Source organism: Halichoerus grypus, chromosome 7 (genome assembly GCF_964656455.1).
Source record: "Halichoerus grypus chromosome 7, mHalGry1.hap1.1, whole genome shotgun sequence".
Classification (NCBI taxonomy): domain Eukaryota; kingdom Metazoa; phylum Chordata; class Mammalia; order Carnivora; family Phocidae; genus Halichoerus; species Halichoerus grypus.
This window is the reverse complement of record NC_135718.1, coordinates 146,990,600-147,013,098: the sequence shown is the minus strand read 5'-3', so window position 1 is coordinate 147,013,098 and position 22,499 is coordinate 146,990,600. Positions and strand designations below refer to the sequence as shown.

The following is a 22,499-nucleotide window of genomic DNA, read 5'->3' as shown; positions in this document are numbered from 1 at the left end:
TATTTTATATAGAATGATAAGAATAGATAAGTAAAAGTTTGTGTATTCTCCAACTCACACAACATTAAGGGCCACATACCTTACCAATCTACCTCTAGGAAGTCTCTGACAAAACTCCTGGGATTCATGTTCTTAATGAATATGCTGTGGAACAATAGAAAGTGCCTTGATTTTATAACAGGAGAACCAATATCTCCATTCCTCTGGTCCACGTGACCTCAGAAAAATTGTTGACCTCTTTGGTGTCCATGTTTTAATCTGTAAAAGCAGGAATAATATCAGTCTTCAAGGGTAAAGGGTTACACAGTAAGGATTAAGTGAGGCAATATCTCTGTAGTAGATCGCTATAATTTCACCCATATCTACAGCCTTTACCAAGTAGCTTTGCAACTGCTCTAACAAAAGGAATGGAGCACATTTCCCCACACCTTGGCACTGAGTTCATCCCTGTAGCTTCCTCTGGCGGGTCTATGAGTGTATGAGGACGCGCATGTTCCTGTTTGTTCTCTTGTGCCTCTTCTACCACTTGAGGACATGTCTGGGTAGCTTGTTCAAAGATAGGAGACATGGATCAGGGCTGAGTCACCCAAGTCACCTCAGCTTGAGGCCATCCTAGATCAACTGACAGCCAGCCCATGTCCAGCTCTGTGAGGAAGCCTAGCCAAGATTCACAGAGCCACCTAACAAACTCTGGACACGTGAGCAACACTTATTGTTGTATGGCAATGAGATTGCATGGGTCTTTGTTACATGTTACATTGTGGCCACAAATAACCAATAGTCTGTGAGATTAAATCCCCACAAATGCTAAAGCACTACACAAATGTAAAGTATTAAAGCTCAGGAAAATTATATATATTATATAATTATGTTTATAGAATTATATATTTACATACCTTATATGTTTATTTGTATATTATATATAAATATAATATATATTTATATAACATATATTATATATATATAATTATATATATAAAATTTTCCTGAGCTTTAATGGTTATAATATATAATAGAGATTTTGTATATAAATTAAATATAATAATATATTAATATATATTAATTATATATAATTAAGTTGTATATAATTTATGTGTGTGTATACATATATATCCAAGGACTCTGTTGGTCTATGACATATTAGAGTCTATGAAAAAAATCTCCTTAAGTCCTTATTCAGAGAGTCATGGCATCAAAGTTTGAGTTGGGCAGAACCTTGGAGATGGTCTAACCTACCCTTCTACGTATGTATGAGCCTCTTCTTTTCCCAGCCACATTGATTCTCTTTTTTGTGTACCAACAGACTTGTCTCCTTTAGCTCCTCTATGCTGGAACATCCTTACATCCTTCCCTCTCTCTAGAGGGACATCTGTCACTTATGCTCTGGTCATGCTGGGATTTATAATTTTTCCAGATGCCTTCAACATGCAGCCACTTTACAAACTAAAAGTTGCTAATGCCGTATCATTTATCACATTTGCCCGCATACTGCATTAATCTTAAAGACCCAGCTTAATGCATACAAGGACACCCTCTCTGAATATGGAAGGGCTGGTCTTCAAAAGCTCATAAAATAAGTATCGTCCTGGATTTCCAAAGGAATGGAAAACCACAAGAATAAATTGGAAGAGAAATCAGGCAAGCTGTTTTTTATTTTCTAAAGGAAGGAAGAAATTATTTAGCCCAATTCGGGGTTCTTTCAGGCACCTCACACATAATTATCGTTGAACAAATGCTTATTATTCTTCTTAGCAATGAGGTAACCTGAGATGGACCTTTTCTTCCCTAAAAGGAATCAGGAGTACTTCCAAGTCCCATTTCTGCATCCTAAATGGTATCTTCACCTTAGCAGCTGAAGGATCTTTTTTTCTCTAACCTAGAAGAAGGCAGGAGGCAGAGTGCCTGTCTAGAAAAATGACAAATCAGACATGACATACATACAGACCTATTACTTCTGTCATATTTCTCCTCTTAACTTTTCTCAGCAATTAAGGTTTCCATGAGCCTCCCACTCCTTTTCAAATCCTGCTCGTGAGGCAGTTGTAATTAAATTCCCTTGATTTCCCAATGCTGCTGCTTTGTAAAATAACTTTATCTTAGAAAAGTTCTCTTTCTACATTTCCCCACACACCCTTTCCTGACTTGGACTCTGCTGGTGAACAAAATCTCTTCATTCCACTCTCTTCCATGCCTAAATTTAGGTCAAGCACTGCATCCTGCAGGAAATCCTCCCTGATCACCTACCCAAGCCTCATTTTGATGCCCTCTCTCTGGACTCCTATAACCCTCTTTATATACCCCTATCATATTTACCACGTGGTCTTATACTCATTGGTGTCCTTATTGTCTCCCACACTCGGCCTGCACACACAGGACAGGGTCATGCCTCGATTGCCTTTCATCCGTGGAGCCAGACTTGCCAGTAGAATTCGGAAGGAGGAATACTGACCAGTTGCTTACGTACCCTCACAGCAACTATTTTCTTCCCCTTGATGGTATGCTCAATGTGCTGAAGCTCAATCAAAGATTGCTTTTGTTCCTGCCTTGTTAGCATCACAAAGAGAATTTACCTGGAGAGGAGCATCATGGAATCTTCTGAAATCATCAAATTATCAAATAGCTTTTGGGTACTGGTCTGGGGCCAGATTTATACAAAGCACTATGGTGGGGGGCAAGGGGGCTGATAAGGAAATATAAAACTAGGTCTCAGACAGTAAGAAATATACCATCTAGTTGGAAAAAAAAATTTTTTTTTGAGGGGGGGATGGGTGGGGCAGAGGAAAAGGGAGAGAGAGAATCTTAAGCAGGCTCCATGTCCAGCCCGGAGCCTGACATGGGGCTAGATCTCACCACCCTCAGGTCATGACCTGAGCTGAAATCAAGAGTTGAACAATTGAGGTTCCTGGGTGGCTCAGTTGGTTAGGTGTCTGAATCTTGATTTCAGCTCAGGTCATGATCTCGGGGTCCTGGGGTCGAGCCCCATGTCGGGCTCTGTGCTCAGCAGGGAGTCTGTGTGAGGACTCTCTCCCTCTCCTGCTGCCCCTCCCCGGACTTGTGCAAGCATGCGCTCTCTTTCTCTCTCTCTCTCTCTCTCAAAGAAATGAATACATCTTAAAAAAAAAAAAAAAGAGTCAGACACTTAACCAACTGAGCCACCCAGGCGCCCCTATCTAGTTGGAGATTTAAATATATGCATATAAAACACTAACGTTCCATCAGAGTCTATGAGTGCAAATAAATTACATACACAGTAACAGCGTAACAGCGAGGGGAGAAATTCAGAGAGGGGGAGAGTGCAGGGAAAGGAGGATTTTGAGACAGCTTTACAAAAGAAGCTAGATTTGGGTCTTGGAGGAAAGCGGGATCTCAGGAGAGGTGAGAGGGGAGGGTGCAGCCTTTGCAAGGAACAGCATACACAAAGGTATGGCAGGATCTGTGCAGTCTATTCCAATTTGGGGAATAAATGAGTAGACATGCCCGGCTAGGATGAAGGCCCTGTGATGAGGAATAATGGGAAATTAGGTTCCAAAGCCAGACCAAATTATCTTGATTTGCCCCCCAATAAAAAGAACCGCCTAAGTCACCTACTTTGAAAAGGCCCCATCAAATCCATGTCCTGCACAGGAAATGTGCACTTAGTGGGGAATGTGCAGTGTTACCATAACTCAGACACCACCAATTACTCTTCAAGAACACCATGTTAACTCTTGGTTAACCAAAGGATATTTCCCTAGTCTGTGCCCTCCCTAACTCAACCAGCCAGTATGCAGAGCACACCCACCGCGTCCTGCTCTCTGTACTAAACTCCCGAAATCAAAAATGAAGGAGACAGAATTCCTAACTTTGAAGAACGTATTTTTCGTCTTCTTTTCCTTCTTTCACACTTCCCTCTCTCCTACCATTTCCTAGGGACAGTATTCTTTTAAGGGTTCCATCAGACTCCAGACCTCCTGTAGCCTTCCCTCACTAAACACATTTTAAACATGCTTGTAGATTTAAAAAGAGAGGAAAGAAGAAAACAAGTCAGTAAATAATTTGGAGGTGAAAGGGTTAAATTTTGAGAGCCTTCCGTATAATGTTAGATCTTCAGCTATTCTCTCCTCAGTGGCTAAGAGTTGGCTCTATCTGCTAGCAAACTTCTTTTGCATCTCTCTCTGATGAGAAATAAGACATCTCTCTTCTTGTCTAAAGGAAGAGTTGAAATCGTGGCCACGCCAAGACAGCACGGTCCAACTCACCCTTCTGAGCCTGACTCCGACCAGCCCCCGAGCCAGCTCCAAAACGGCACAGCATGCCTGGAAAACCCTCCCTCTTCCCATGCCAGGCCATGTGTCTCCCATCATTCCTGAAATCCCACCCACTCTGTGGTCCTTTAGGACTTCAGAAACGAATAATTAAATGCTTCCCCTCATCAGATACTGTCTGCTCATGAAAGGCTTTGGCCACTTGCCCTGATAGATCACCACCCCCACCCCGATACAGACTCTGAATTCTCCTTTGCTCCTCACCGGTAAACATATGCACCCTTGAACTGTACTTACTATGAATAGCCTACATTTGAACTCCTCCGTGGCATCCTAAACCTCTAAAACCCCTCTGTGGGCCCAATACCCTTGGGTTTGTTGGGATCTCAGGGGCCAGACCTGTTGGGGTTGTTCTCATTAGTGGACTAGGACAAGACTACACCAAACAAGGAATCACACCTGATTTTCTCACATAATTACAACTGCAAAAACCAACATTTCTAGAGCATTTATAAAATGCTATCATATCCAGGGCACCTGGGTGGCTCAGTCGTTAAGCATCTGCCTTCGGCTCATGTCATGGTCCCAGGGTCCTGGGATCGAGCCCCACATCAGGCTCCCTGCTGGGCAGGAAGCCTGCTTCTCCCTCTCCCACTCCCCCTGCTTGTGTTCCCTCTCTCGCTGTGTCTCTCTCTGTCAAATAAATGAATAAAATCTTTTTTTAAAAAATGCTTTCATATCCATGACCTGCTTTTTCTTCAACCTAACCCTATGAAGTAGGATTTCCTTGATCCTCTCTGAATAAGGAAATGGACGTTAAAGCCGGTGAAGTAACTTGCCTTTGGTCAAGCAATAAGTGTTGCTAGGAAATCCACTTAAGAAGAGCTCTATCTAGATCCTTCACCTGACACCATAAGACAAAATGGATTTCGGAGAGATTAAAGACTTAAAAAATAAAACTGTTAACAAAAGGAGAAAATGTAGTTGAAGATTTGCCTGATGTCTGGACAAAGAAAGATTTTTCAGGCATAAAAATGCTGGAAGAAGTCAAAAAAGGAAAAAATTATTCCATCCATCTACATAAAAATGTAGATATTTCATATGTCCCAAAGCCAAATAAAAAGCCAACAGCCATCTGAGGAGAGACTGCCTGAAAAATAGCCCAGCTGTTTCAGCACAGCCTTGCTCAGGCACCAGCTGGGGCCTAGAAAATGGGACTTTGGTTCAAATGCCAAGGCCAGTTCCGAAGTTGCTCACCAGCTCTCTAGTGAAGGGACATTCAAGCAGCCCATGGCCAAACCTTCATAGAAAAGAGACTGGAAGCTCACCCAAGAGTTAATAGTGGTTATGGAACTATGCATTACTTTTACTTTCTTCTTCATACTTTTCTGTATTTTCCATGTTTTTGCCAAAAGCATCATAATCATGAAAAAAAATATTTTATACACAGAAAAACAGGGTTTTTATTTTAAAATGAGGACTGGGGCATCTGGGTGGCTCAGTCGGTTAAGTGTCCCAACTCTTGGTTTGGGCTCAGGTCATGATCTCATGGGTTGTGGGATTGAGCCCCACTCAGCTGGGAGTCTGCCTGAGATTCTCTCCCTCTGCCCCTACACACACACACACACACACACACACACTCTCTCTCTCTCTCTCTCTCTCTCTCTCAACTAAATAAACCTTTTAAAAAAGAAGATAAATTGAGGCCTATCAAAGGATTTCTGTTTTCCTTACTCATTCTCAGTCTTATCACCCCACATCTTCCCAGAGTGATGGCTGTAATATACTCATGGTTTACTTAGAGACGTTTGAGGTAGGACATTACTTTCAGAACAAAACAAAGCTTTAAATTACACACATCCACACAGAATACTGCTTTGGGTTTGCTTTCTGAGGTCTTTGCTTCCTTCCAGGTTTAAGAGAACTTTCCAATTTGCCTCTCATAACAACTGCATTGGAAAGAAGCAGCAGCAGGTGGGGAGGGGGGCTCCCACATTTTCAACACTCGCTCGGCTTCCAGGATCCCACATTCTTACATTTTTCTCCTTCCTCCCTGGCTGTCCCATTTCAGTCTCCTTTGCTGGCCCTTCCTCCTCTTCCCAACCTCTAAATGTTAGAGGGACTCTGGAATTGGTCCTGGCCTTCTCCCTACATTCTCTCTCTGCATCCAATCTCTGATGCTCTTTAGGGCCCAGGGGTTAAAATATCATCTGATGACACCCAAATTTCTTATCTCCAGTGCTAACCTAAGCCATGCCCTCCAGATTCATACATCCTATTGCCTTCTAAATGTTGGCGTTGGGACATGAAATAAGTATCCTGAGTTCAACACAGCTGAGCCAGAAAATAGCAATCACCACACTAGCCCCTCCATCCCCATGGCTCCTCATTTTAGTAAATGCAAAACATTCACTCATTCAGAACAAAAATCTTGGAATCACTTTTTTCCTTTATCTCACACCCCACATTCGGTAAGTTCTATTCCCCAAATATAAATCAGTTAGACCAAGCCACTGTCACCTGTTTCCTGATTATGGTCACATCCACCTGGTCACCTGGTCACCCTCAATTCCACTCTTACCCCTTGACAGTCTGTTCATTTCACAGCAGCCAGAAGGATCTTTGTAAAACATCCATCAGCTATTATCCCACTGCCCAAACCATTAATAGCTTCATGTGTCACTTAGAATAAAAGCCAAATTCCTCACCACAGCCTCAGGACCTGTGGGCCATGTCCCCTGCCTGCCTCTGTGACTTCCTCTCCAACCACACCTCATTTTCCCCCAGCCACACCTTCCCATTCCTTCTAACATGCCAGGCACGTCCTCCCACCCTGGAATCTTTGTCCATGCTCCCATTCTTCTTCTCCTTTATGTCACCTTCCCAGGCTGGCCTTCCTTGGCCAACTTACCTAAAAGAACCCCCATCAGGATCCTAAATCAATGTACAGAAATCCACTGCATTTCTATACACTAAGCAATAGAAAGAGAAATTAAGAAAGCAATCCCATTTACAATTTCACCAAAAATAACAAAATACTTAGGAATAAACTTAACCAAGGAGGTGAAAGACTATAAAACACTATAAAAAACTATAAAACACTGATGAAAGAAACTGGAGATGACACAACAAAATGGAAAGATCTTCCATGCTCATGGATTGGAAGAACAAATACTGTTAAAATGTCCGAAACTATCTGAAGCAATCTATAGATTTAATGCAATCCCTATCAAAACACCAACCATATTTTTCACAAAACTGGAACAAATGATCCTAAAATTTGTATGGAACCGCAAAAAAAACTGAAATAGCCAAAGCGATCTTGAAAAAGAAGAACAAAACTGGAGGCATCACAATTCCAGACTTCAAGCTCTATTACAAAGCTGTCATCATCAAGACAGTATGGTACTGGCACAAAAATAGACACATAGATCAATGGAACAGAATAGAGAACCCAGAAATAAATTCATGATTACATGCTTAATTAATCTTCAACAAAAGAGGCAAAAATATGCAAAGGGAAAAGGATGGTCTCTTCAACAAATGATGTTGGGGAAACTGGAAAATTACATGCAAAAGAATGAAACTGAACCACTTTCTTACACCATACACAAAAAGAAATTCAAAATGGATGAAAGACCTAAATGCAAGACCTGAAACCATGAAAATCCTAGAAGAGAGCACAGGTAGTAATCTCTCTGACATCGGCCATAGCAACTTTTTTCTAGATATGTCTCCTGAATCAGGGGAAATAAAAACAAAAATAAACTATTGGGACTACATCAAAATAAAAAGCTTCTGCACAGCAAAGACAACCTACGGAATGGAAGAAGATACTTGCAAATGACATACCTGATAAAGGGTTAGTATCCAAAATATATAAAGAATTTATATATCAAACCAAAAAACAAATAATCCAATTTAAAAAATGGGCAGAAGACATGAACAGACATTTTTCCAAAGAAAACAGACAGATGGCCAACAGACATATGAAAAGATGCTCAACATCACTCATCATTAGGGAAAAGCAAATCAAAACTACAATGAGCTATCACCTCACACCTGTCAGAATGGCTAAAATCAAAAACACAAGAAACAACAAGTGTTGGTGAGGATGTGGAGAAAAAAGAACACTCGTGCACTGTTGGTGGGAATGCAAACTGGTGCAGCCACTGTGGAAAATGGTGTGGAGGTTCCTCAAAAAATTAAAAATAGAACTACCCTACAATCCAGTGATCACACTAGTGGGTGTGATTCTTTTAGCCAAAGAATACAGAAACACAGATTCAAAGGGATACATGCACCCCTATGTTTATAGCAACATTATCTATAATAGCCAAATTATAGGAGCAGCCTAAGTGTCCATCGATTGATGAATGGATAAAGAAGATGTGGCATATGTATACAATAGAATATTATTCAGCCATAAAAAGAATGAAACTTTGCCATTTGCAACGACCTGGATGAAGCTAGAGAGTATAATGCTAAGTGAAATAAGTCAGAGAAAGACAAATACCATATGATTTCACTCACATGTGGAATTTAAGAAACAAAACAAATGAACAAAGGGAGAAAAAAAGAGACACACCAAGAAAACCGAGAACAGACTCTTAACTATAGAGAACAAGCTGCTGGTTACCAGAAGGAAGGTGGGTGGGGGGATGGGTGATATGGGTGATGGGGATTAAAGAGTACACTTACCATGAGCATGGAGTAACGTATGGAAGTGCTGAAGTATTGTACACCTGAAACTAATATAATACTGTATATTAACTATACTGGCATTAAAATTAAAAACTTAATAAAAAATAAACATTATCTGTCTAAAACCTTCAAAAAATAAAAAATAGGGGGACGCCTGGGTGGCTCAGTCGCTTAAGCATCTGCCTTTGGCTCAGGTCATGATCCCAGGGTCCTGGGATCAAGCCCCGCATCCGGCTCCCTGCTCCGCGGGAAGCCTGCTTCTCCCTCTCCCACTCCCCCTGCTTGTGTTCCCTCTCTCGCTGTCTCTTTCTCTGTCAAAAAATAAATAAAAATTTTAAAAAATAATAAAATAAAAATAAAATAAAAAATAAATATACTGGAATTAAAATAAAAAATTAAATTAAATAAGTAGATAGATAAAAGAGCCCCATCACTTCTTTTCCCAGACTTTTTCAATTTTTCTTCACAACATTTATCACTACCTGACATTATATTACATAATCATCATTTACTTGTTCATTTTCTGGTATTGTCCCTAGAATGTTGAGGGCCAAGATCTTGCTTTTCTACTGTTGTATTCTCAAAGCCTAAACAGTAACTGGCCCTCGCTCGGCACTCAAATATTTGTTGAAATGATTAATGAATATACAAGCTGTTATAGGACAATCTTCAAGTATATTGTTACACAAAGAAGCAATGAGCAGATGGCATCTAGAATACTTCTGTAAGGATCCACAAATTGTAGAAGGTGATTGCCTCTATGAATGGAGACCAAAGAGTGAGAGTAGGAGAGAAATGTATTCTTCAGTGATAATTTTTTGAACTGTTTTGAGTTATTCCCCAGGGGCATGAACTTACTTTTCAATTAAAAAAAAAAAATCCCTTTGTCTTGTCACTTGTGTCATTCTAATTGGACCCGTTCTGCTTATTGATAAAATTCCCCAACTTCCCCTCTTGCTCTACCAGGGTCCTGAGATTTGTTCAGTTCACCTTGATTTCTCTGAATAAAGACCACCACATCCTCTGAGTATTGTTTTTGTTTTGTTTTGTTTTAGGGGGGGGGTGGAGGGGTGGAGATTCCTTACCATCAAGACCAAAGACCAGAGTTTGACTTCATACAAATATACTATTCTGACGTGCTCCCGGGATGGTGGCTTCCCGAGGAAGGACACCCCCCCCTCCACGCCCCTCCCAAGGAAGTGCAGAGCTTCCAAGTTATAGCTTCCCTGCACTCCCAGTGACTCCTGGCTACCCCAGACCTCCAGGCTGCCAGTTCCAGATTACACCGGTCTCAGAATCATGCATCATTGCCTTGGATGAGGTGTTCATAAAGGACAGCTAAAATGTGCCTTTCGGTAGGAGATGAAGGGGCTGTTTCCCACCCCACTGCTTGTCCCTGGCCTGGCTCCACAGCACCCGAGACCCAAAGACCTAGCTCCCTTGATTCACAGATGGTGAAACAGAAGCCTAGAGAGTGAAGGGTTTGTCCAAGGTTGCACAGGGAGTTTAGGAAAGCACCAGGACTAAACTTCAGGTCCCTACATTCCTGGTTCCAGACTCTTTCTGGCTAGATCTCCAACCAAGGGCCCCTCAGCCTGTCCCTCAGCTCCACTCATGGTTTTCAGAGGCGCTGAAGAGGAGGGAGGAGGAGAATGAGTTCACAACGGAGCAGCTCCTGGAGGGTCAGATGGGGCACTGGTCTCTCGTGGATTTTATGAGGGTTGGGGGCCAGCCCCTGGGCATTCTTGGAACCTTTAGGAACACCCTAGTCATCTCAGACCTCAGCCTCTTTCACGGACTTCCACACCCATTATTTCCTTCCCATGCTCCCAATCCCATGTACTGTAAATTGATTGCAGAAACCTCTTTCCTTTAAAGAAGAAAAAGAAAACGAAGTATCATAAAAGCAGAGTACATTAAATAAAGCAACTCTTTGCTTTGGTAATGCATTATCAGAGGGAGGAATCCTTAAGAAAACACCAAGGACAGGAGATTCCATTTTTAATAAATGTATGCATCAGAGATTACATACTCACACTCTTATAGTCAAAATGAATGCTAAGCTTTGGGAGTCACAGGTCTGATAGGGACAGAATCGAGAGGTGGCTGCCGATGTCGCCTCCATGTAATGTCTCAAGAAAGTTCCTCTTCGGGGGTTTCCTGTGCAGGACAGGAGGCGATGGGCTCCTACAATCTGGCATTACGAGCAGAGAGATTACCTGCCCTGCGTGCCCTTTGTGTGGTTGTGCCGAAGGTCTGTCTCCACGCAGCTGTGTCCCAGCCTCATCAAACACATCCTCGCACTGTTCGGTCTGGGAACCTCCTCTGCTGGTTTTGCTGGACTCAGAACCACAGGTGTCTGAGCGGCTTCCCTCGGATGACCTTAGTTAAGCAGCTCTTCTGGAATCTTCTGGGACTGGTGCTAGCCCCTGACAGTACTCGAACAGCTACTAATAACAAACCATATTGTAACTCGCCAGCAAATCAGTAATGATGGGGCGCCTGGGTGGCTCAGTCGGTTAAGCATCTGCCTTCAGCTCAGGGCATGATCCTGGGGTCCTGGGACCAAGCCCCACGTCGGGCTCCCTGCTCAGTGGGGAGTCTGCTTCTCCCTCTGCCTGCTGCTCCCCCTGCTTGTGCACGCGCTCTCTCTTTCTGACAAATAAGTGGAATCTTTAAAAAAAAAAATCAGTAATGATTACTGCATTTGCTATTTCTTGGCGGAAACTTAGTGCATCATTTTGCATTGCTGTTATAATTCTATTCATAACCCAGAACGATTACAAAACCACACAAAAATAATAGCTACTACCTTTTGTTAAATACTTTCCTGGGTGCTGGGGACCCGTTTGTGTGGCCTGAACATTTCATTTACGCTCAAAGCCACTTTAGGAATATAATATGATTATCTCTATTTTTCACATCACAAAAATGAAGACAAGGTTGGGAAGTTGCCATTCATGCAGCTCAGAGTCACATCCACCTCACTCCACAGTTCACACTTTAACCATCAAATGATAAGCCTCCCATCACTGAGTGTCTAGAGCGTCCACAGGATGTTATAGGCATCATGAAAGAAGGGATTCTTTTGTGGCCTCTAACTTTGACCTTTCTACTACTTAACCAAAGGGGTAGCAGTGAGCTCTAGATTAGCTTCACACTCCTGCAGCCAGGTGTACAAAGACAGCCCCCCATCAACAAAACACTGTGGGGCTTTTATATGGCGCACCACAGACAACACTGGGTCAGATCATTCGTTCCCTGAAGAAATCTTTATAATATCATACTTTATAATACATACTATTAACTGGCAATGTAATGCCATTCATTTAATTCGCTCCAACAAGAGTGATTCAGGACCTACTATGAGCTAGATATTATATGAACACGCGTATTCATATAAGGCATTGTACGTATTCATACAATGAGTGGGTCCCTGGGTCCCAAGGTGCTCTCAGTCTACTGGGGAAAATGTAAAATTGTGGTGCATTATAATGAGAATTGTCATAAAAGTGCAAAGTCCAAGAAAGCCTAGGATTATTCTGTCTGGAAGAATCCAGAGACCCAGCATTTAAATGGGATGTGGAATTGGACCTGGGTCCAGAAGAGTGAGCAGAAGCTCGCAAAGCCACGAGAGGACAAGAAAGAGAATCCAAAGGGTAAATAACGTAGAGAGGCTTGGCCCACTGCAGGTGCCAGCAGGCGCCGGCCAGCACCTAGGTGGCTAGGTGGTAGCACACGAGCTGGGGAAGGGAGGTTGGGTCAGGTCCTGAGGGTCTGGAGCACCATCAGTACATAGGACAATGGTGAGCCATTAAAAGTTTCTGAGCAGAGGAGCGGAGCAATTAGAAGCCTCTCCTGACAAGGAAAGATCACTCTGGACGCTGTATGGCCAGCAGATTAATAGGTATCTAGGTCTGGGTAGATTTTATGGCCCTGAATATTGAACTAAATGAATTTCCTAAACATGGAAAGTATGATACATTTTAATGCATTTCTGTCTCTCTCTCTCTCTATGGCAACTAATCTTAATTATCTCAGAATTCGGAGTTCAAGAAGCTATCTCACCTGTTTATCTTCAAAGGGAACAAGTCAAGGGTTTACTCTGAGTATTAAATGTGCATTTTTAGAGGGTTAAGTCTTAATTAAATAGCAGCAAAATCCAGATGCAGGTTACTGAAAGTGTCACTACGTGGAATGATAGGGGGAAAAATATTTTTGAAGTCACCATGTTGTAGCATTGTTATTAAAAGAACAGAATATTCCTGTTACAAGCCAACTCATTGTACCCTGCTGTACAAATGCCACAGCCCAGGTGTCTTATAAACAATAGAAATTTATTTCTCCCAGTTCTGGGAGGTGGAAGTCCAAGATCAAGCTGCTGGATAGTTGAGTGAGGGCCCTTTTCCAACTCTGGAACTTCTTGTATCCTCGCAGGGCAGAAGGGGTTGGGAGCTTTCTGAGGCCTCTGTGATGAGGCATCCCATTCGTGAGGCTTTACCCTCATGACCTAATCACCTCCCAAAGTCCTCACCTCCTGATACCATCATATTGGTCTTTAAGATTCAACCATAGCGGGCGCCTGGGTGGCTCAGTCGTTAAGCGTCTGCCTTCGGCTCAGGTCATGATCCCAGGGTCCTGGGATCGAGTCCCACATCGGGCTCCCTGTTCGGCGGGAAGCCTGCTTCTCCCTCTCCCACTCCCCCTGCTTGTGTTCCTGCTCTCGCTATCTCTCTCTCTGTCAAATAAATAAATAAAATCTTTAAAAAAAAAAAAAAAAAGATTCAACCATAGCATGGGTTCCATTTACTGCATGTAAATTCATGTCCCTCAGGTTCTCAGAACACCTTCCCCATTACAAAGAAAGTCTCTGGAGGAAATATGATCCAGTCTACTCCCTTGTCCCTCCACACCTGCCACCTCCCGCCACCTCCCCAATCCCCACCACATATATGGGCACACACCCAATACCCAGAATTTGGTAACCCAATTCTGCCATTGTGGTTTAGCTGACACCAAAAGTTTAAACAGAGTCATCCCCAAAGCACAAAAACTGGGGTAACCACCCTGGACAGCAGTAAGTGGAAAAGGAAGCAATCTCAGTAGGATCAAACAAAAGGGGTGGACCCAGGACCATATATAACAGCCTATGCAGTCAGTTGGTCATGTATTCGTTCAGAGATCAGCTGGTCTATGCCCAGCTCTGGCCAGGCCCTGGGAATGTTGAGAAATCAGAAACAGCCCCTCTCCTCAAGAAACATCTATCTTTTTTTGATGCTTCCTGCAATTCCATAACTGCTTGAGTTGTTCAAAAGAGGAAATTGAGGTTCAGAGATGCTAATACACTTTCAAGACCAAGAACACCATGTGGGGGGAGATTGGGAATAAGACCAGGGGACAGGTAGGCACTGAGCCACTGACTCGGAGCACAAGCTCAGGAGAGCATGTGTCATAAAAGTCCCCAAGTCTAGGGGCCAAATTTCCACACAGGGACCCCAGGTGAGGGGGCAGACCACTGCCTCAGCAGGAAGCAATGCAAACCATTATGTTCCCCCAAAGACCATCTTAGCACTAAACGCACATGTGTGTGCAATACACACATGCACACGCACACACACACACAAAAGGACTGACTTCCTAACCAGAGTCAAGATACTTAGGAAGCCGTGCATATAGTGGTAAAAAGTGTGCAGCCTCCGGAGACACAAAGGCCTGGGTTCAAATCCCAGCTCTGCTGCTTAACAACTGGGCAAGCTGCTAAACCCTGCCATGTGTTAATAATCCTCATCTCAGGGGGCTGCTGTGGGAATTACATAAGGGACAATGTATGGGATGCACCAGCATAGTGCCCGGCACTCAGTGACAATCATACAAGTGAGCTGTGACACTTCAAACTCAATAACCCCCAAATGCAAACCAGCGGGTTCCTTCTGCACCTGGATTCTCTATCCGCACGATTTCCCCCCACTCGCCCAAATCAGGAGCCGCTCTGGGCCCCGTTTCCCACAGGGTCACCCCTCGCCTGTCAGCCACCTTCATCATCCCAGCTAACACGGCTGCTATGATTCTGTGTGCACAGGGACTAAGCAGAGCACGCTAGAAGATCTTTAACTGGGCAGAGAAACCCTTATGAGGCAGGTACCATCATTGTCTCCATGTTGCCCTTGAGGAAACTGAGACTTGAGGGAAGAAACCTGCCTGAGGGACGCCTAGGTGGTGCAGTCGGTTAAGCCTCGGACTCTGGCTCAGGCCATGGTCTCAGGGCTGTGGGATCGAGCCCGGCTCAGCTGGGAGTCTGCTTCCTCTCTCTTCCCCTCCCCCGGCTCATGCACACTCTCTCTCTCTAAAATTCTTAAAAAAAAAAAAAAAGAAAAGAAAAGGAAAGGAAACTTGCCCAAAGTCACACCTCTATTGAGTGAGAGAGCTCAAATTTTACACACAGTCTCATTCCGAAGCCCAGATGCTTAAACGCTCCCCTGTACGTATCGCCTCTTCACCGACCAGTCGCCACCTAAGTCCTGTGGCTTCTCCATGTTTGTTCTTCTGGGATCTACTCCCCGTCACCGGCCTGCAGGTGCAGCCTGCTCTGCTAAGGCGAAGGGAGCACTGTGGGCTTGGGGAAGGGAGCACTTTGGGCTTTGGAAGGTGCTATGGACCACAATGGGGGGCTCTGAATAGCAGGCCAATGGGGGGTTTGGCCAACAAGGAGTCTCTGAGCCTGAGAAAGGGTGTTGCTCAGCTGGGAGCCACCCCAGGAAGGGGGGGTGGGGGAAGCAGGTGGTACTGGGGCCAAGGAGGAGCCGAGCCCATCAGTCTAGGTGTGAGGCACAGAGGGCCTGAAGCGAGGGGGTGGGGGTGGGAATGAAAAGGCTGCATGCGACAGACATTACCTCACCAGGCACAAATACTCCCGAGGCTGGAACTTGGTTTAATAATTCTGTTACTAGGGCAACAGCAAAAGAATCTCTCTCGGAGGGAACCCAGCGTGGCCTGTTTCTGCACAGAAGCATGGCAGCTGTAGGCTGGGAGAGCAGGGGTGAAGGCGAGTGGCCAGACGACACAGCAGGATGCACGCACCAGGGTTTTCTCAGAGGCATTTTCCTGACCTTTCATCCTCTCTGGCTTGGGGAGTGGAGAGAACTTTGTCTGAAGCAAGCTCTCCAGGAAGGTAGATAGCATGCTCCATGAAATGGGGGCTACTTGCACCCCGTGACAGGTTAGTGATCCTGCCCCTGACACTTGGGACACTGGGGGTCTCGTGCAGAAGAGCTCAGACTGAGAGTCTGCCTGGCGACAGGAGCAAAAGCATTTATCACAAAGTTAACCCGTCATTCCACTATCTGCTTTCCCCCAACTGGGTATTACTGAGACCATGGCCACACCATAGAGGTAACTTCCTCAGTCTGCCCAGGAAGTGAAATGCTGAGAAGACCCTGCTGTGGGAGTGGGTTCGTGGGCTCTGAGGAGAAGTATGGATGCTCCTTGCAAGGCCCATGGTCGAGTCAGCTTTCTTCCCAGGAGCTCCCTGTGTCTCCCCCATTCATCCTGGGAATATCACGATGGCGCACCATGTCCCTCTGACAGCCAGCCCTTCCAAAACACTAAGAACCTTTCAAAGACGCTAGGAACACTTTAAGACTTAGAGACCTTCTCACCAACCTCTCTCAGGATGAATGGTCTCCTTTTCAATTTCTACGCCAAATGCCAAGATGGCCCCTCACCATGGCACCCAGTGGGGAAACCTCTCCCAATGCCCGAGGCACTTGTGCTCCAAGTTTCTACTTCCCACCGAACATATTTTCCTGAAAATCTGTCCACAAAGAATGCTGAAGGAGAGACAGGACTCAATTTCCTTCGGTCCTCCTCCTAACCTCCCAGAGCCTCTGTGAGATACGAATTCTGAGAGACCACCAAAGCTTCCACTGCTTTAGAATTTCAGTGTCGAAGATTGCTCTCAAGGGCAGGCCGGGGGCAGGGCAGACATGCTGGATTATAGAGGCATTTCCCCTAGAGTGGTTCTGCACCGTCTGGGGCTTTGATAAGTATGAAATGCCCAGGGGTCTGGCCAATGGCTCTAGCATGTTCCAGATTACCTTGGAAGGAATTCTCCTCACAGAAGTGGCTAACATAGGGAATCTGAGTCACCTCAGACATCGACGAGTCAACGGTTGCTGGTTTTGCCACTCATTCTTTGAGTGAGCTTAGGAAAGTTGTTTTTCCTTTTAGCTTCCTTGCTTGCAAAAGGAAGAAAATTATACAAAACAATATCAAAGGTGAATGTAAGACTTTAAAGCTGAGAAGTGTTGTAAGCCTTCTGAAAGGTGAGGAACCCCAAAGTGTAAATAGGTCACATAGCAACGGTGGTTTGATCTGTCCTGAAGTTAATGGACCATTTAGTACCTAGGAGGGGACAATTCATTTCATGGAGGCTATAAAAACAATAATGAGCATTTTGAGGCATTTGCATCTGTGGTGGGGTATCGCTTAGTAACTAAGAGTGTGCACTCAGGAGTAAAACTTCCGCCAAATCCTACCTTCATCACCCATCAGCTCTGTGACCTTGGACAAACTGGCACCTCTTAGAGTTTCTTTTTCTTCATTTATAAGATGGGGTCAAGCCACATGACTCATGGCGCTGCTGGGAGGATCACATGCCTGACGAGTTGTATAGTAAACGGTAGACACTGTGTTGTATTAAATCACATTCAACCTTTAGAACAACCCTGGTGAGGCAAGATTCGGCATCCCTATTTTATCAAAAAGGAGACATGTCCATAGAAGCTGAAGTGCTTGCCCAAAGTCACTCAGTGAGGAGGCTTCTCCTTCTGAAGCTCTTACAACACCATAGTCGTCTCTCCCAAGGTGAAAGAGAGTCTGTGTTCTCCTCCCAAATCAATGGGCTCAGGCAAAGTCACAATGCGAGTTCCAGGCATCATGACCAGTCCACAGAAGCCTAGCCATGGGCAAGAGTATATAGGTTTGTTAGAAGCTGAGAACGTACGTCAAGGATGCCCATTCTCGCCACTATTGTTCAACATAGTACTAGAAGTCCTAGCAACAGCAATCAGACAACAAAAAGAAATAAAAGGTATCCAAATTGGCAAAGAAGAAGTCAAACTCTCTCTTTTCGCAGACGACATGATACTTTATGTGGAAAACCCAAAAGACTCCACCCCCAAATTATTAGAACTCATCCAGCAATTCAGTAATGTGGCAGGATACAAAATCAATGCACAGAAATCAGTTGCTTTCTTATACACTAACAACGCAACTGTAGAAAGAGAAATTAGAGAAACGATTCCATTTACAACAGCACCAAAACCCATAAGATACCTTGGAATAAACCTAACCAAAGAGGTAAAGGATCTATACTCTAGGAACTACAGAACACTCATGAAAGAAATTGAAGAAGACACAAAAAGATGGAAAAATATTCCATGCTCATGGATCGGAAGAATAAACATTGTTAAAATGTCTATGCTAGCCAGAGCAATCTATACCTTCAATGCCGTCCCAATCAAAATTCCAATGACATTTTTCAAAGTGCTGGAACAAACAATCCTAAAATTTGTATGGAATCAGAAAAGACCCCGAATCGCCAAGGAAATGTTGAAAAAGAAAAACAAAGCTGGGGGCATCACGTTGCCCGATTTCAAGCTATATTACAAAGCTGTGATCACCAAGACAGCATGGTACTGGCACAAAAACAGACATACAGACCAATGGAACAGAATAGAGAACCCAGATATGGACCCTCAACTCTCTGGTCAAATAATCTTTGACAAAGCAGGAAAAAACATGCAATGGAAAAAAGACAGTCTCTTCAATAAATCGTGCTGAGAAAATTGGACAGCCACATGCAGAAGAATGAAACTCAACCATTCTCTAACACCATTCACAAAGATAAACTCAAAGTGGATGGAAGACCTCAATGTGAGACAGGAATCCATCCAAATCCTAGAGGAGAACATAGGCAGTAACCTCTTTGACATCGCCCACAGCAACTTCTTTCAAGATACATCTCCAAAGGCTAGTGAAACAAAAGCCAAAATGAACTTTTGGGACTTCATCAAGATAAAAAGCTTCTGCACAGCAAAGGAAACAGTCAACAAAACAAAGAGGCAACCCACAGAATGGGAGAAGATATTTGCAAATGACACTACAGATAAAGGGCTGATATCCAAGATCTATAAAGAACTTCTCAAACTCAACACCCAAAAAACAAATAATCAAGTCAAAAAGTGGGCAGAAGATATGAAAAGACACTTCTCTGAAGAAGACATACAAATGGCTAGCAGACACATGAAAAAATGTTCATCATCATTAGCCATCAGGGAAATCCAAATCAAAACCACACTGAGATACCACCTTACACCAGTTAGAATGGCAAAAATGGACAGGGAAAGAAACAACAAATGTTGGAGAGGTTGCGGAGAAAGGGGAACCCTCTTACACTGTTGGTGGGAATGCAAGTTGGTACAGCCACTTGGGAAAACAGTGTGAAGGTTCCTCAAAAATTTAAAAATAGAGCTACCCTATGACCCAGCAATTGCACTACTGGGTATTTACCCCAAAGACACAGATGTAATGAAAAGAAGGGCCATATGCACCCCAATGTTCATAGCAGCAATGTCCGCAATAGCCAAACTGTGGAAAGAGCTGAGATGCCCTTCAACAGATGAATGGATAAAGAAGATGTGGTCCATATATACAATGGAATATTACTCAGTCATCAGAAAAGATGAATACCCAACTTTTACATCAACATGGATGGGACTGGAGGAGATTATGCTAAGTGAAATAAGTCAAGCAGAGAAAGTCAATTATCATATGGTTTCACTTATTTGTGGAACATAAGGAATAACATGGAGGACGTTAGGAGAAGGAAGGGAAAAATGGGGAGGGGGAATTGGAGGGAGAGATGAACCATGAGAGACTATGGACTCTGAGAAACAAACAGGGTTTTAGAGGGGAGGGGGAGGGGGGATTGGTTAGCCCGGTGATGGGTATTAAGGAGGGCACGTAGGGCATGGAGCACTGGGTGTTATACGAAAACAATGGATCGTGGATCACCACATCAAAAACTAATGATGTATTGTATGGTGACTAACATAACATAATAAAATTAAAAAATAAAAAATAAGCAACGAATTTGACTTGGTGTTAAAAAAAAAAAAAAAGAATCTGAGAATGTGATCCAATCCCCCCAAAACGGTACGTGATTTCAAGACTTCCCTTGGATTCCTCTGGAGAATGAGTGCTGCAGAAATGTATCATGTGGAGAAAGCCTGAAAACAAAGGCATCCCTGGGGAACACGGTCACATTCCTGGCCTGTGCTCTGTAAGAGTCCAATCTCCTGAGCAGGGCTCAGGCAGCCTGAATCTCTGTCCCTAGTGCTGGGGCCTAAGGCTCCAAGCATCTGTCCCCCCTGCACAGACAGGGTCTTGATGGAACTTTACATTGGGTGGGGGGGGACGGGGAGGCGTGACTCAGAGCGCATCCTGCCTTGTTTTATAGAAAGGAAATCAAGGCCCTGGGAGCGACAGAAACAGAGTGCCTCCGTCGTGTGCACTTTGCTCTACCTGACCTTGCCCCCTCCTCTTCTAACATCAGGGACTTCTGGGTCATGAGAGGCTGTGGGAAGCACACTGACCCTCAAAATGGATCGTTAATCGGGGAAGGCAGTGACTCTGTCAGATACAGTTAAAAATAGGAGCCAGTCCAGACCAGCCCCAGCTAGTGAATTTGAACCTGATAACCAGGTGCTCCACAGCGTGCTCACCTGATACCCACCTGTACTATGGAAGGATGGGCCCCCCCTCCGCCCGGTGGAGGTAGGGCAGAGGTGGGCTCATCAAACAGCTGTAAACGCTAAGGGCAACCCAGCTGCTGCTGGAACTGCACGAGCGGCTCACTGGGAAGAGCAAATTCTGTTTCTGCAGCCACCTGACCAAGTGGGGCCACACGGTGTAAGCAGAAGGAATAGGAAGGCTCTCCTCTCGCCCTCCCGCAGTGCCTCCCTGCGGTGCCTGAGACCTTCCATTTCTATAGGAGTTTGGAAGTCCTAAGGAGAGCTGGAAATTCTCTAGTTCACCTCCCTCCATAGAGAGATGAGAAAAATAAAGCCCAGAGACGTTAAGCAACTCCACCAAGGGCAAACAGCCTAGCTCAGAACTTTACAAAGCAGGAACCCTGAAATAATAGTCTCACAGATGATCCTTGAAGAGAAATTGTTTTAAAGGTTCTGAGATCAGGTAGTTGGGAAAGGCTACATTCTCTATTCTCTCTTTTTTTATTATTATTATGTTATGTTAATCACCATACATCACATCATTAGTTTTTTCTCTATTCTCTTTTGTCTAGTCCACTCATTCTCTATTCAGCAAATAGTACTCAGTCTTGAAAAGCGGAACGCACTTTAGAGATCTGGTCTAACCTGGCAAAGCTGAAACCAGCCTGTGGGTACGCAGACCTCGCGACCACAACACACACAGCTACCTCGGGCAAAAGGACTGTGCCTTGACATTAGCCATTCCTGGTGCTTTGTTAAAACGGCAGTGTTCCAGGACGAGACATAGCTGACCAGCGTCACCAATAACTTTTAGCGTACTTCATTTGTCCGAGACTTTTCGAAGTGAGAGCACTTGCCCTCCTAAGACCAAACAGCTAAGCCTGAGCGGGAGGCTGCTGTCTGGAGAAATTTCGGCCCCGCGAGGAGGACAAAAATTAAACGGGGAAACCTGGAGACACCGGCTCCCCTGGAAAGAACTCAGAAAGAGGGAGAAAAGAAAAGGTGGAAAGTGGGTAAAATCACTCCATAAGCTTTGGCAGACCAGTGATCAGCTGTCATCTGAAGGAAACAGATGACAAACCCAGCCCACTGGGAAGGCAGCCTCCCCACCCCCGCCCCCGCCAAGCCACACCCCCTACTCGCGGCCCCTCCCCCCCACCCGGGGGAAGCCGTCACTCCGCAAATTAATTCCTCCCCATAGCCTTCACGGGCCACATTCCTCTCCCAGGCAATCACGCAAGATCTAACAAGGAACTTTTTTTTTTTTAATTATAAGGAAAGGGTGGCTCCCCTATCAATAAAATGCTGCTTCAATGAGTACAACTACCCTTTGGGTCATTATTTTAAGTGTTTGAAATTTCTACTTAAATAAGGTCACTTTCAATTTGGTAAATACTCCTAAGTCATCATCTTAATTCACGGCCAGTCACCCTAGGAATGCTGAGTAAGTAAACATAATCAAGCATTAGCTAACCAGCCACAAATCCACTTGAGTTTATTAATTTCTCTCTTGGCAGAGAAGCAAGAAAAGGGAACAAACCATCAGAGACATTCACGCATCATTCATTCAATAAATATTTATTACATACCAGGTGCCAGGTACTGTGCTAAGCTAAATATAGGTTGCATTATTTTATTAATATTCACAGCTAAGTTCTGTATCAAATCCCATTTTCCCCCAAATATAAATCTTAATTCCTAAAGTGCTTTTCTTCATTTCTACCTAATGTGCCTTCTTCCATGGAGTAAATGATACATC

General features: G+C 44.1%; 1 protein-coding gene and 1 long non-coding RNA gene across 3 annotated transcripts in view; one reads left to right on the top strand and one right to left on the bottom strand.

Moving 5' to 3' along the window:
* MGST3 (microsomal glutathione S-transferase 3) overlaps nt 1-22,499 on the top strand; it is a 203,524-nt gene that overhangs the window by 76,732 nt on the left and 104,293 nt on the right. The gene's annotated exons all lie outside the window — the stretch shown is intronic.
* LOC118549305 (uncharacterized) overlaps nt 1-22,499 on the bottom strand; it is a 165,899-nt gene that overhangs the window by 60,826 nt on the left and 82,574 nt on the right. The window contains exon 6 of one of the 2 annotated variants that reach the window (XR_013449973.1): nt 10,985-11,621. The exons of the other annotated variant lie outside the window; for it this stretch is intronic. This is a non-coding gene — a long non-coding RNA (uncharacterized LOC118549305). The remainder of the gene's footprint in view (nt 1-10,984; nt 11,622-22,499) is intronic. 2 annotated transcript variants of the gene reach the window in all.